Raw genomic sequence first — 15854 nt, forward strand, 5'->3', positions numbered from 1 at the left:
CAAGTCAGTCCATGAGGGCTTGGACTTGTTCTCTCTGTGTGATCACTCTTTGCCACAGAGTAGAAGCTGATACTTCTACAGCCTTTCTTGAACAACATCTGAGAAATTTTGGTTCTTAAACATCTTTAATTTGTAATAAATCTATTTTCCCTTTGAGACATCGACACAGCTGATGGCAAAAATAATGAATTGTAGTTTCTTGGGATAGGTGAACAGCTGCTTTCTCTTACTATGGAACTGACATTAACATTAAGCAAAAAGGTTGGAGCATCGGAATGTGAGTGAAAGCATAATTCTTCAGTTCCTTAACTGTTATTTACTATTAGGGACATTCAATGACATGAGTCTTTAGCCTTGATATGTATATAGATTTGTAAAAACTCAGGGTTAACATCGAGTGTATCTGCCTATAGCTATTTCTAACAGTTGATTATATGTTTAGTCAGTTGTAATATGCATAGTATGAAATGTACGTATTTTAAGTGTCTGGAAATTGTTGCTGTCTTGGAGAGAAATTGGAAGTATAGAGTGGGAGTGATGAATGAATGCCTCTAAGTGTAGCAAGATGTGTGTGTGTTCCTCCTACACATTGCTCTAAAGTGTAGCCTTCTTAAAATTGGCCTACAGATTTCATCCAGGAAATTTTAAAGACAAAGCAAATTTTCCTCTTAATGCTAATACATATTCTGAAAATGCATGCATTTCCTATTGAGTAGTAAACAGGTCTGCATAAGCATTCACTCTGCCTTTGCACTCATGAGAAATGTGCCCTTCATCTGGGCACACCCTGCTTGGGACACTGCTTGAATAGAGCTTGTGATGCAGTGCAGCCGTCGTGGGTGTCCTTGCACAGCCATGCCTGGAGGCCATTATTACAGCAGAGCCAGTGGTGGAGGGCATAGAGGCCAGGCTGCTGTTGCTCTGCAGGGCTTGTTTTGGGAGCAAGGTTGGAAGCAAATGGTGACATAAACTGACTCTGGGCACATCTACCTTAGAGAGAAAAGTATAAAGTGAATCTAAGAAAATACAAACTCCATTTACTCTGGTGGGCAAGAGGGCCCATCCTGTTACCCTGGCCTCCCTTACTCTCCTCACTTTGAAACGCTGGCCAAGTTTATTAATGTTTGAGACCAGTCCTGAGTAGAAGAGGCATGAGGAAGAAGGAGGAAAAATACTCTGATGGAAATGTTGCCTGGGAGATGGATCCCAGTCCAAACTAGACAAGAGGTCAGCCACCCAGGAGCAGGCAGGTGTTTTTAGAAAATCAAAAAGCAAAAATGAAAAAACCCAGAAAACATCAAGATCCTTTATATAAAAAGAAGAGCCCTTGCTTGGAAAGTAGAACTTCCAGCACCAATGGCCTTGGGATAAGCCTCTAGAAATTTGAGTACCTTAGGACCCAAAGGGAAGCAAATAGGACTGAAAACCACAATAAAGTTTATTGTTTGACACTCTGGCTATGATGACGTCAAGGAATATAGACTATATGCCAAGCACTGTGATAAATACCTGACATGTAGTGGAGCAAGGGTTGAAACCTAGTGAGCTTCCTCTTAATTTCCAGAGAGCTATCCTCCTGTTCTGTCCCTTGGAGACTGATGAAGAGATTCCAGAAACGCAGTGGAGAGAGAAACTCTGCATCAAATGATAGTGACATTTATAGTCCCCTTTACAATTCTTTACTTCCAGGCACTGCTAACTCTGTCAGCTGTGAACCAATTATGTCATATCTAGGCTTCTGAAGAAGGATGCCTTAGGATATGTGTTCTTTGCATTTCTCTTTATTATTCAATAACTCCAGCCCTTGGCTTCTCAAAATCATAGAAGAACCCATCTCTTGGGGGGTATTCACCCTAACTACACTTCTCTGACCCAGAGAATGCTTCAGTACAATCTTTACAAGGAAATATTGTATAACTATTAGTATTCATATTTGAAAGCCTTTGGAAATCAAGAAAACTATGATACTCTGTTAAAAGGGAAAATTATCTTAAAAATACTCATTCAGTCAGAGGTCTCACATAGTAACTTTTTCTTACTGATTGTCATTTCGTTCCCTAGTAATTTCACATGACTTTTTGATATAGAGCCCTGATGCTGCAAACACTGTGCATTACATTTCGATGATCGTTGAAACTGTATTCCCCACAGCAGAATACTTTTCTTGGGAGACCTGAGCATCAGGCCAGGCAGCAGAGTGACAGGAATCTTAATTGGATCTGCTTTCTCATGGACCATCCCTTCAGGGGCAGAAGTGTCCATTTATATGGAGAAAGTCCCTGTCAGATTTACTCATAAACATAACCCAGTTGAGCTAAAGTAGCACATGGAACAAATATGGGAGAAAATTTTTTAAATGTTTCTCTTGGGAGTAGTGTTAAGACTATTCAGTGGTTTAAATATTTTAGCCTCACAATCCTTTCTGTAGCTGGCAGTACCTACCTGGCAAGTAAAAGGCCGTGGAGGCACCTCCACTGTGCCCTGGGCTTTGGGGGGTACAGAGAGAAATCCACATTCTAAGGAATATAGCAGCCCCTCCTTACCTGCAGGGGCTATATTCCAAGACCCCAATGGATGCCTGAAACCTCAGATAAGTACCAAACCCTATATATACTATGCTTTTTCCTATACATACACATAGTATGTATACTATATATACTATGTTTTTATATATACTATATATATTATGTTTTTTTCCTATACATACACACCTGTCATAAAATTTAGTTTATAAATTAGGCACAATAAGAGATTAACAACAATCATTAATAATAAAGTAGAGCAATTATAGCAATACACCACTTCTCTTGCACCTTGGGGCCATTATTAAGTAAAGTAAACACAAGCACTGAGATACTGCCACAGTGATCTGATCACCCAGAGGGCTACTAGGTTACTAACAGGCAGAGAGCATCTACAATGAGGATATGCTGAACAAAGGAATGATTCATGTATTGGTGGGACAGAGTGGGATGATTGAAGATTGCATCATGCCACTCAGAATGGTGCATAATTTAAAACTTATGAATTGTTTATTTCTAGAATTTTCTGTTTAATATTTTTGGACTGCAGTTTACCATGGGTAACTGAAACCGTAGAAAATGAAACTGTCAATGACAGGGGGGACTACTTGATTTTGAATTTTGCAGAAAGTGACATTTCTCCTCACCTTCTTGTCAGAGCTGTGCCTGAGTCCATAACTGGAGTGTTGACATGAAAAGTTTGAGAAGGGTGAAACAAAAGAGGAAGTTTGAATTTCATCAGGGACTTTTTTGCTTTTTTAGATCTTTTGAAACTAGTTATTTGCCTTGGGGGAGATTTTCTCTTTTATCAGTGTATTATTGAAACAAACAAGTAGATTAGTCTGCTTCCTGTTTGGAGGTGAAGTCATAAAATATGAACAGCTTTGTTGGTCCCAAGACCTGTCTCTTTCTCACAGAGAACAGCTGTAGTCATGTAGGATGGCCTCCCACCTGTAGGGCAGGGCCAATTCTAAGTGACAGTCTCTGCTTCACGCCAGTCTGTTCTCCTTTATTAAATGTCTCTGTGCTGTCCAGTCAGAATGTGCTCAGAGTGTAGTTTGTGCTGCAAAAATGTATAAAGCCATTCGTTCAGCAGATTCATGTCTAAAATGTCTCTGTGCAAAGAAGTTTGACTGTGGCCACCCTGCTAAGGTTAGCTTTCCAATTCAGTATGTTTTGATTTTTGAAAAGTGTATTCTTGTTTTTCCCAAATAATTTACAAATTTATGTCTTCATTGTCTTGCAGTCACTTGGCAGAAATAGAATGCCCACCCCCCAACCCAAAATCTGATTTGGATGTTGAGACTGATAATGCAACATACCCCAACAGAATGTGAAAAAGTTTATTCCTCACATAATGAGGCTTTCTGGAGAGAGCAGGGTGACTCCTAAGCAGGTGCAAAAATGGCTTGAGAGAGCACGGAGGTATAGCTGGCTTTGGCTTTTACTGTGGGGCAGGAGCAAGGGCTACCCGCAGGCAGGCCTTGTATATTTTGGAGAGAGTTTTCAGGCTTTTTTAAACCTTTGTTCAGATGTAGGGCAAGCAGGGAAATAAGGAAGCGTGGGGCTTGAAAGTCATCAGGAGTGAAATAACAAAAATAGGGGCAGACTCTATTACATTAGTCTAGCCTTCTACTTGAGTAATAGTCACATTTCAGGCACAGACATTTTCCTTTGGGATATTATTAAACTCAGTCACCTAATGAAAACGCAATGTGGGCTTGGATGTGGTGGCTCACGCCTGTAATCCCAGCACCTTGGGAGGGCAAGGTGGGCAGATCACCTGAGGTCAGGAGTTTGAGACCAGCCTGGCCAACGTGGCAAAACCCCGTCTCTACTAAAAATAAAAAAATTATCCAGGTGTGGTGGTGGGCACCTGTAATCCCAGCTACTCAGTGGACTGAGACAGCAGAACTGCTTGAACTCAGCAGGTGGAGGCTGAGATCACGCCACTACACTCCAGCCTGGGCAACAAGAGCGAAACTCTATCTCAAACAAACAAAAAAACACATGTGTTTGAACAATATTCTTGCAGCATTATAATCTTCTCTGGCACCAATTTTGTGCTGAGGAACCCACTGTGGGCTAAGGTGCCTGAGGTCATATGTACAGATCATGCACACTGATAACACTGTGAGGGTCTCCAGATATCTTAGATAATATTAGATGACAAGGATGAGTGTGGCCCCTTCTGTGTTTTAACCATATCTCCCTTATGTAAAAATCCATTCAAATGAGCTGAATTTCTTGTTCTTTCCTCCAACTCTCCTTCCAACTCTCAGCACCTCCCACCCTACCCCATTGCCAGTATTGGGAATAGAAAAAGAAATATTTCCTTTTTGCTTTTGATAATGGTTTTATTGTCATAGGTGGGGCAATAAACAGTCTTTCTCTGACATTCTCCAAAGTAGAAATGGCGAGTGTCCAGTAACTCCAAACAGTAGATCAACCCTCCTAGTTAACTCAGTGGGTTTTGCACTTCTGTGCACTTGTTTCTTTTGAATGTTTCAACAGAAAGTTCCATTGCTACACATTTCATAATTCATGGTGTGCATCTGAGATTTTTTCTTTGCCATGGTGGGTAAACAGCACAGAAATCATTACAACTTTGTTCCTCCTTGATCACAGGAATTTCTGAGTGTTGGCTGCACTCAGAATCATTTCCTAAAAAAATTTTGATCCTTCCTTTAGGTGCTCCCTCAAATCATCTTAGTGAAGCGAGGTTAATCATTTATGTAGTGGGGAGTCTCGGTTAGTTCCTTAAATTTCATAAGAAGATATCAGCCTATTGATGGATTTTTAAAGTACATGAACTTTTTGTCTTATTCAGAAAAAAAGAACAATTGTACTCCAGCCTTATCCTGTTTTCTGGACAACTCTTACTAAAAGTTCATTTAGGAGAAATTTTACACATAAAGGATGCCCAAAAGATATGCAGTCTATTCATCTGGCTTGGTGGTTCTCAACCTCAACTGTCAGTCCTTAATATAAAAAGACCACCTTACTATCCTAAAGTGGAATTCCTAGACAATATAACATACTTACACAAATTACTCTAAGCACCGATAGAATTTCCTAACCATATGTAAAAGAACAAAGAAAAGAAAAGAAGTTTGTGTTTAAAATGCTTTACATTTCAGTGTGTACATGCTGGGGCACAACCCTTCCAAAAGACATGATGAAATAGTCACCTGTCTGCACCTATAGGGAGAATCGCCGTGATTGGGACAGCAGATGCAGATGCAGATGCAGATTGAGACCAGCCTGGCTAACGTGGTAAAACCCCATCTCTACTAAAAAATAAAAAAATTAGCCAGGTGTAGTGGTGGGCACCTGTAATCCCAGCTACTCAGTAGGCTGAGGCAGCAGAACTGCTTGAACTCAGCAGGTGGAGGCTGCAGTGAGCCGAGATCATGCTCACTGAATGAATGTTGTACTGGCAACTCAGATACCACAAGGACAGATCCCAGGTGGCATGTGACATGATTTTCCAAAATAATGAACAACCCTTTGTATTGTAAAATTCTAAACAAAACAAAGTAACAGTCTTCTCTCTGTTTTTATGGTGGTAGCATTCCTGGAAAAGCCAGTGTGTTTTGACACAGAACAGCAAAGAATGTGTTAATATGTAAAACAGAGTTAGGTCCGGGGCTTCAGTCTGTATAAAAAAATGTTTCACTTCTGTGCACACCCAGCAGGGCATTCCAGCATGCAGGCTATAGGTCAGTCCTTGTGGTTGGTGACCGCCCTGTGTGTTGCCTGCCATCTAACCTCCCAGCCACTGCCCAATAAAGGCCAATATTGCCCACCCTTGTGGGAGGACCAGAAATATCCACGCAAATTTCCAAATTTCCCTGAGAAGGTAGTGTTGACTCCATTGAGAAGGACTTCTAAATATTTTAAATTTTATACCTAGATCAAGCCAGAAAACCAGAAAACTGGATGTCTGGGTCTTAAATAATCTTGTTATTAACCTTCACTTTGTATGCAATGTTCTATAAAATATACTTCTGATAGTATTATTAGAAGTATTATCAAGCAAATCATTCAATAACCCTCTTAATGTCTGCTGGGAAATTTCCATTACACCTCGGGGTCTGGAGAAGCTAGAATTCTCCCTAGTATTTTCACCTTTTAATCTTGCATTAGGTTATATTTTTTTTTCGGTTTTGATGCTAGGAAGCATAGAGCCACATTTGTGACCCACTTATAATAGTTATGAGGATGGATAAACACACACACATACACACACACACACACACTCCTGACCTCATATTGTTTCCTCTTTTCTCTTGCTTTGAGTTATTTTTATTCTTAATATTTAAATGCTTGTATTGATGCCTCAGATCCTTTTTGAAATGAGGAAGAGAAGATAATAAGTAAATAGACAGAATAAAAAGATTTGAGACCTCTTTCTGAACGGTTTTGAAATCCCAGAGGGATCTTAATGTTAGTTGCAGGCATGAATAAAGTGGTGCTACAGCCCATTAGTTCTGCCTATGAAAATGAAGTGCCTCCAAATTCCCAGCTTGCTCCATAAATAAATCATTCCACACACTTCCCAAATTGTTTTCGTCCTTGTTTCAGCACTAAAAATAAGGATACTGCAAATTCTATAAAAATAACTTTTTAATCTTTGAAAATGAAAAAACATGACCCAAATTTTTACAAAATTATTAATAAGAATAAAGGTAAAAAAATATTTTCACTCCAAATTCTCACTTACTTACATGTTATATGTTATCTTTCTGCTTTTTTTTGGATGCCCATTTTCTTCAGATGCCCATATGTCTATGTGATTTTATAAAGATTTTGTGATTATAATTTACTTTAACTTCTTTTCTGGAATTAGATAAGATGTAAGTACATTTTTTATTTATATTCTATGCATTTACATGTTATTATGTTATATTAATATGCATATTATATTATATGCATAGTATATAATACATGTATTAAATTTATTGTATACTATGCCTTTTATTTATATACTATGCATTTTTATTTATATACTATGCATTCATACATAGACATTTTGCGGTCTGTGTATATACTACACATAGACTACAGAATACATAGACTACACGTAGTATATGCATAGACTACAAAACACCTTATTTTCTTTCTTTTCTTTCACTTTTCCTTAAATATTCATAATAAGGAATTCTTTTTTCCTTAAAATAGAATTCTTGAGCCCTCTGCTGGAAGCATTCAGTATTTGTATGAAGCAGCAGTGTATGGGAGTTTTACAATTCCAATTTAAGTTTTTTAAAAAGAAAGCAACTTGATAGCAAAAATATATGGTCATTGTAATTAATATCAGGATAAATAATTTGCTAAACAATACTTTTAAGAAGATTTATATTGGAAGTATATATTCCATTTGAGTAAAATAATGATGAGAACATTCAAATGAAGGCATAATTTGAATGTATTGAATACTCTAACTTGTGAATATTTTATTTTTGTATACTTCATAAAAACCATCCATTTATATTTTATTCTCAAATTGAGATTCATTAATTCAGCAAATACTTAATGAGCACCTACTATATACTAAGGATTTACTAGGTGTTAGGGGAGGCATTGATGAGAAAATGCACATTGATGCTTTCTCACAGTAGGTCAAACTGTGATTGGAAATGCCAGATCAACACACCATTGCATCTTTAAGAAATGGATTAGCAGGGATCTGAATTATTTGCATAGATAGCATAGAAAAATACCTGAGTATGTTTGATGCTTCAAAAGTTACACTAATTCAGGTAGGAGAATGGATAATTGAGTTGTAGTACTTTGTCAAGGACTGCCTGAAAAATAAGACAGTAATTTGCATTATACTTTGCAGGAAGAAAAAAATTGCCATTTATTCTATAGTAATTGAATAGATAGATACAGCACCTTAAAAACTAATGATGGCTGTTCATCTCTACGTATCACGTATCTGTCAAAGTAGGAACAACTTGGCACAGCCCAAAGAATACAGCCTGTACTCCAAGCTAGTCGGGAGGTTGAGGTGGAAGAATTGTTTGAACCCAGGAGGCGGAGGTTGCAGTGAACCGATATCATGCCACTGCATCCCAGCCTGGGCAACAGAGTGAGACCTTGTCTAAAAAAAATATATACAAGGGAATAAAAATTGACTGCAGCCTGTGGCATCTTTGGAGAATTATTGGTTGAATCCAACTGTAAGAATCAATTCTGCTGGTTGTCACTGGAGAAAGTCACTGTTTTCACTTCAAATCCATGACCCCAAATCTCAGACAGATACCCAATGCCAGGCAATGTTAATTTGTTTCCCTCGTAAATTTGCTTTCCTCTTCTTGATGAGTTTCTCACTCCCTCTCTTCTCTTTTTAAAGGCGTTCCCCTCACTAACCCACCTCCAGTACACATATCATAAGGAAAAGTCACTGTCTGTTGAGAAAATAGAAACAGAAAGGAAGATCTTCATCATCTTACCATCAAATTCTCAACCCTCCCTGTTTCTGAACTTATTCTGGGTATATCCATCTTTTACGGTGGGAGGGGTATCCCTGAACTGTCAGAGACTAATCTCCCCATGTAGGGTCCAGATCCACTCCCTCCGACTCTGTCCGATATCACTCCTGTCATCCTGCTGAGTCTCTTCTGTCATCAGTTTCTCCTCTGCTGCATTATTTCCACAGCATGTAAACACTCTCTATTGCTCACCTTTAAAAATTCCTTTCTTGCCAGGTGTGGTGGCTCATGCCTGTAATCCCAGCACTTTGGGAAGCCGACACAGGTGGGTTACTTGAGGCCAGGAATTCAAGACCATCCTGGCCAACATGGTGAAACTCTGTCTCTACTAAAAATACAAAAATTAGCCAGTTGCAGTGACACGTGCCTGTACTCCCAGCTAGTCGGGAGGTTGAGGTGGAAAAATTGCTTGAACCCGGGAGGCGGAGATTGCAGTGGGCCAATATTGTGCCACTGCACCCCAGCCTGGGCAACAGAGTGAGACCCTGTTTAAAAAAAAAATCTCTTTCTTATTTCTATATTCCCCTTGAGCTACCATTTATTTCTCTGACTCTTCTCACAGCAGAGCTTATGAAAAGTATTACATAAAGTTACTTTTCCTCACTTTCACTCATTTATCACTCACTTTTCCACTCCAAGTCTGGAGGCTTTCATCTTCATCATTCCACTAAAACTGTTCTTGGCAGTCACAAATATCACCAAATCTAATTAAATACTGTCATATGTGACCTCACAGCTTCATGCAACATAGCCAGCCTGACTTTTCTCTCTTGGCCTGTGTGACACTGCTCACTGTGGGCTTTTATTCTGTGCCACCACCAGCCTTCCCATCACTCCTTTCCAGGTGGCTTTGCTTGCTCCTCCCCACTCTGTAGGCTTCAAATCCTTCCTGCTTCAGAACCCTCCCGTTTAATCCAACTAGCTTCTTTGGTGATGTCATCCAGACCCAAGTGATTTGGTATTGACAAGTAACTTGCTATTTTCTTATGCTATTGACTCCCAGCCCCTACCTATACTCTAGACCAGGGATCAGCAAACTTTTTTGTGAGGGGCCAGGTAGTAAATAATTCAGGCCATATAAAGTTTCTGTCAGAGCCGGGTGCAGTGGCTCACGCCCATAGTCTCAGCACTTTGGGAGGCCGAGGTGGGAGGATCATTTGAGCCCTAGAGCTCGAGACCAGCCTGGGCAACATAGTGAGACCCTGTCTAAAGTAAATAAAGTTTATTTTGAAACTACTCAACTTAGCTGTTGTAGCATGAAAACTGCCAGAGACAAATATGTAAATGAATACACATAGCTATGTTATAATAAAACTCTATTTATACTAAAATTTGAATTTCATGTAATTTTCATGTATCACAACATATTATTCATCTTTTGGGTGTGGGGGACTGTTTTAAAAAGTTAAAACTATTCTAAGAAATCAGTACCCCCAAAATTAAACAGGTATAAATCTAACAAAATATGTACAAAAATGCAGTTTTCCTATGTGAGCATCTTTTTATATGCTTATATGCCACCTATCTTCTTTGGTGAGGTATCCACTCAGGTCTTTTGCCACCCCCCCCCATTTAAAAAATCAGATGGTTCACTTTTTTATTGTTGAGTGTTAAGAGTTTTTTGGTATTTTAGATAACATTCCTTTAGCAGATGTATCTTTTGCAAATATTTTCTCCTAGCCCATGGCTTGTCCTCTCAATTTCCTAATAGTGTATTTTGTAGAGCAGAAGTTTTTAATTTTAAAAAACTCCAAATTATCAATTATGTCTTTCATGGACCATGTTTTTGGTGTTGTATCTGAAAAGTTATCGTCATACCCAAAGTTATCTAACTCTTCTTCTGTGTTACCTTGTAGGAGTTTTCTAGTTTTGCATTTTACTTTTGAGTTTATTTTTGTGAAGGATTTGAGAGCTGTGTCCAGATTCATTTTTTTGTATGTGAGTGTCCAATTGATCCAGCTTCATTCTTGAAAAGATTATCTTTTCTCCATTATTATTATATTATCTATAGTATAATATTATCAGTGCTCCTTCATTGACCATATTTATTTGAGTCTGTTTCTCAGCTCTCTGTTCTGTTCCATTGATCTCTTTCTCTCTTCTTTTGCCAATGTCACACTCTCTTGATAACTGTAGTATTTTTAGTTTTGAAGCAGGTATTGTCAGTCCTCCAACTTTGTTCTCCTTCAACATGGTGCTGGCTATTCTGGGTCTTTTGCTTCTTCATATAAGCTTTAGAATCTGTTTGTTAATACACAAAAAGTAACTTTGTGGGATTTTGAATAAGATTACATTGAATCTATAAATCGAGTTGGGAAGAACTGACATCTTGACAATATAGAGTTCTTTTTCTTCACAAACATGAACCATCTTTCATTTATTTAATTTTTCTTTGATTTCTCTCAGAGTTTGTAATTTTCCTCATATATATATGTGCTAAGTCCCATGGCCAATGCCCTGATTGCCTACCCCATATTCATTTCCTCTTTTTTCTTTTTTTTTTTTTTCATTTTATACAGTTTTTCTTTCCAAATTACAAAAATAGTGTTTCAATTCAGTGAACGGCTTCACCATAACAAAATCTTTTATTATTATTATTATTATTATTATTATTATACTTTAAGTTCCAGGGTACATGTGCACAATGTGTAGGTTTCTTACATATGTATACATGTGTCATGTTGGTGTGCTGCACCCATTAACTCGTCACATACATTACGTATATCTCCTAATGCTATCCCTCCCCCCTACACCCTCCCCACAATAGGACCCAGTGTGTGATGTTCCCCTTCCTGTGTCCAAGTGATCTCATTGTTTAATTCCCTTTGTTCTTTTGGCTTAGGATTGTCTTGGCAATGTGGGCTCTTTTTTGGTTCCATATGAACTTTAAAGCAGTTTTTTCCAATTCTGTGAAGAAAGTCATTGGTGGCTTAATGGGGATGGCATTGAATCTGTAAATTACCTTGGGCAGTATGGCCATTTTCACAATATTGATTCTTCCTATCTGTGAGCATGGTATGTTCTTTCATTAGTTTGTGTCCTCTTTTATTTCACTGAGTAGTGGTTTGTAGTTCTCCTTGAAGAGGTCCTTTACATCCCTTGTAAGTTGGATTTCTAGGAATTTTATTCTCTTTGAAGCAATTGTGAATGGGAGTTCGCTCATTATTTGGCTCTCTGTTTGTCTGTTACTGGTGTATAAGAATGCTTGTGATTTTTGCACATTGATTTTGTTTCCTGAGACTTTGCTGAAGTTGCTTATCAGCTTAAGGAGATTTGGGGCTGAGATGATGGGGTTTTCTAAATATACAATCATGTCATCTGCAAACAGGGACAATTTGACTTCTTCTTTTCCTAACTGAATACCCTTGATTTCTTTCTCTGATTGCCCTAGCCAGAACTTCCAACACTATATAGAACAGGAGTGGTGAGAGAGGGCATCCCTGTCTTGTGCCAGTTTTCAAAGGGAATGCTTCCAGTTTTTGCCCATTCAGTATGATATTGGCTGTGGGTTTGTCATAAATAGCTCTTACTGCTTTGAGATACGTTCCATCAATACCGAATTTATTGCGAGTTTTTAGCATGAAGGGTTGTTGAATTTTGTCAAAGGCCATTTCTGCATCTGTTAAGATAATCATGTGGTTTTTGTCTTTGGTTCTGTTTATATGCTGGATTACGTTTATTGATTTGCATATGTTGAACCAGCCTTGCATCCCAGGGATGAAGCCCACTTGATCGTGGTGGATAAGCTTTTAGATGTGCTGCTGGATTCAGTTTGCCAGTATTTCATTGAGGATTTTTGCATCGATGTTCATCAGGGATATTGGTCTAAAATTCTCTTTTTTTGTTGTGTCTCTGTCAGGCTTTGGTATCAGGATGATGTTGGCCTCATAAAATGAGTTAGGGAGGATTCCCTCTTTTTCTATTGATTGGAATAGTTTCAGAAGCAATGGTCCCAACTCCTCCTTGTACCTCTGGTAGAATTCGGCTGTGAATCCGTCTGGTCCTGGACTTTTTTGGTTGGTAGGCTATTAATTATTGCCTCAATTTCAGAGCCTGTTATTCGTCTATTCAGAGATTCAACTTCTTCCTGGTTTAGTCTTGGGAGAGTGTAAGTGTCCAGGAAATTATCCATCTCTTCTAGGTTTTCTAGTTCATTTGCACAGATGTGTTTATAGTATTCTCTGTTTGTAGTTTGTATTTCTGTGGGGTCGGTGGTGATATCCCCTTTATCATTTTTTATTGCATCTATTTGATTCTTCTCTCTTTTCTTCTTTATTAGTCTTGCTAGCGGTCTATCAATTTTGTTGATCTTTTCAAAAAACCAGCTCCTGGATTCATTGATTTTTTGGAGGGTTTTTTGTGTCTCTATCTCCTTCAGTTCTGCTCTGATCTTAGTTATTTCTTGCCTTCTGCTAGCTTTGGAATGTGTTTGCTCTTGCTTCTCTAGTTCTTTTAATCGTGATATTAGGGTGTCAGTTTTAGATCTTTCCTGCTTTCTCTTGTGGGCATTTAGTGCTATAAATTTCCCTCTACACACTGCTTTAAATGTGTCCCAGATATTCTGGTATGTTGCATCTTTGTTCTCATTGGTTTCAAAGAACATCTTTATATCTGCCTTCATTTCGTTATGTACCCAGTAGTCATTCAGGAGCAGGTTGTTCAGTTTCCATGTAGTTGAGTGGTGCTGAGAAGAATGTATATTCTGTTGCTTTGGGGTGGAGAGTTCTGTAGATGTCTATTAGGTCCGCTTGGTGCAGAGTTGAGTTCAATTCCTGGATATCCTTGTTAACTTTCTGTCTCGTTGATCTGTCTAATGTTGACAGTGGGATGTTAAAGTCTCCCATTATTATTGTATAGGAGTCTAAGTCTCTTTGTAAGTCTCTAAGGACATGCTTTATGAATCTGGGTGCGCCTGTATTGGGTGCATATATATTTAGGATAGTTAGCTCTTCCTGATGAATTGATCCCTTTACCATTATGTAATGGCCTTCTTTGTCTCTTTTGATCTTTGATGGTTTAAAGTCTGTTTTATCAGAGACTAGGATTGCAATGCCTGCTTTTTTGTTTGTTTGTTTTTCATTTGCTTGGTAGATCTTCCTCCATCCCTTTATTTTGAGCCTATGTGTGTCTCTGCATGTGAGATGAGTCTCCTGAATACAGCAAACTGATGGGTCTTGACTCTTTATTCAATTTGCCAGTCTGTGTCTTTTAATTGGACCATTTAGTCCATTTACATTTAAGGTTAATATTGTTATGTGTGAAGTTGATCCTGTCATTATGATATTAGGTTGTTATTTTGCTCGTTAGTTGATGCAGTTTCTTCCTAGCATCGATGGACTTTACATTTTGGGATGTTTTTGCAACGGCTGGTACCAGTTGTTCCTTTCCATGTTTAGTGCTTCCTTCAGGATATCTTGTAGGGCAGGCCTAGTGGTGACAAAATCTCTCAGCATTTGCTTATCTGTAAAGGATTTTATTTCTCCTTCCCTTATGAAACTTAGTTTGGCTGGATATAAAATTCTTGGTTGAAAATTCTAAGAATGTTGAATATTGGCCCGCACTCTCTTCTGGCTTGTAGAGTTTCTGCTGAGAGATCTGCTGTTAGTCTGATGGGCTTCCTTTTGTGGGTAACCTAACCTTTCTCTCTGGCTGCCCTTAACATTTTTTCCTTCATTTCAACTTTGGTGAATCTGACAATTATGTGTCTTGGAGTTGCTCTTCTCAAGGAGTATCTTTGTGGCGTTCTCTGTATTTCCTGAATTTGAATGTTGGCCTGCCTTACTAGGTTGGGGAAGTTCTCCTGGATGATATCCTGCAGAGTGTTTTCCAGCTTGGTTCCATTTTCCCCATCACTTTCAGGCACACCAATCAGACGTAGATTTGATCTTTCCACATAATCCCATATTTCTTGGAGGCTTTTTCATTTCTTTTTACTCTTTTTTCTCTACACTTCTCTTCTCGCTTCATTTCATTTATTTGATCTTCAATCGCTGATACTCTTTCTTCCAGTTGATCCAGTCGGTTACTGAAGCTTGTGCATTTGTCACGTAGTTCTCATGTTAATGGTTTTCATCTCTATCAGTTCTTTTAAAGACTTCTCTACATTGGTTATTCTAGTTAGCCATTTGTCAAATCTTTTTTCAAGGTTTTTAGTTTCTTTGTGCTAGTTACATAGTTCCTTTTTTAGCTCTGAGAAATTTGATTGACTGAAGCCTTCTTCTCTCAACTCTTCAAAGTCATTCTCTGTCCAGCTTTGTTCCGTTGCTGGCGATGAGCTGCGTTCCTTTGGAGGGGGAGGTGCGCTCTGATTTTTTGAACTTCCAGCTTTTCTGCACTGCTTTTTCCCCATCTTTGTGGTTTTATCTGCCTTTGGTCTTTGATGATGGTGATGTACTGATGGGGTTTTGGTGTGGGTGTCCTTTCTGTTCGTTGGTTTTCCTTCTAACAGTCAGGACCCTCAGCTGCAGGTCTGTTGGAGTTTGCTTGAGGTACACTCTGGATCCTATTTGCCTGGGTATCAGCAACAGAGGCTGCAGAAGATAGAATATTGCTGAACAGCGAGTGTTGCTGTCTGATTCTTGCTCTGGAAGCTTCGTCTCAGGAGTGTACCCAGCCGTGTGAGGTGTGAGGTGTTGGTCTGCACCTAGTGGGGGATGTCACCCAGTTAGGCTACTCAGGGGTCAGGGACCCACTTGAGCAGGCAGTCTGTCCATTCTCAGATCTCAACCTCCTTGCTGGGAGATCCCCTGCTCTCTTCAAAGCTGTCAGACAGGGACATTTACCTCTGCAGAGGTTTCTGCTGCTTTTTGTTTAGCTATGCCCTGTCCCCAGA

At 38.9% G+C, this 15854-nt stretch overlaps 1 protein-coding gene across 11 annotated transcripts in view; it reads left to right on the forward strand.

Moving 5' to 3' along the window:
* Positions 1-15854, forward strand: part of KLHL32 (kelch like family member 32) — a 214905-nt gene that overhangs the window by 114915 nt on the left and 84136 nt on the right. The window lies entirely within an intron of this gene.

This window comes from Papio anubis, chromosome 6 (genome assembly GCF_008728515.1).
Source record: "Papio anubis isolate 15944 chromosome 6, Panubis1.0, whole genome shotgun sequence".
NCBI classification, from domain to species: Eukaryota; Metazoa; Chordata; class Mammalia; order Primates; family Cercopithecidae; genus Papio; species Papio anubis.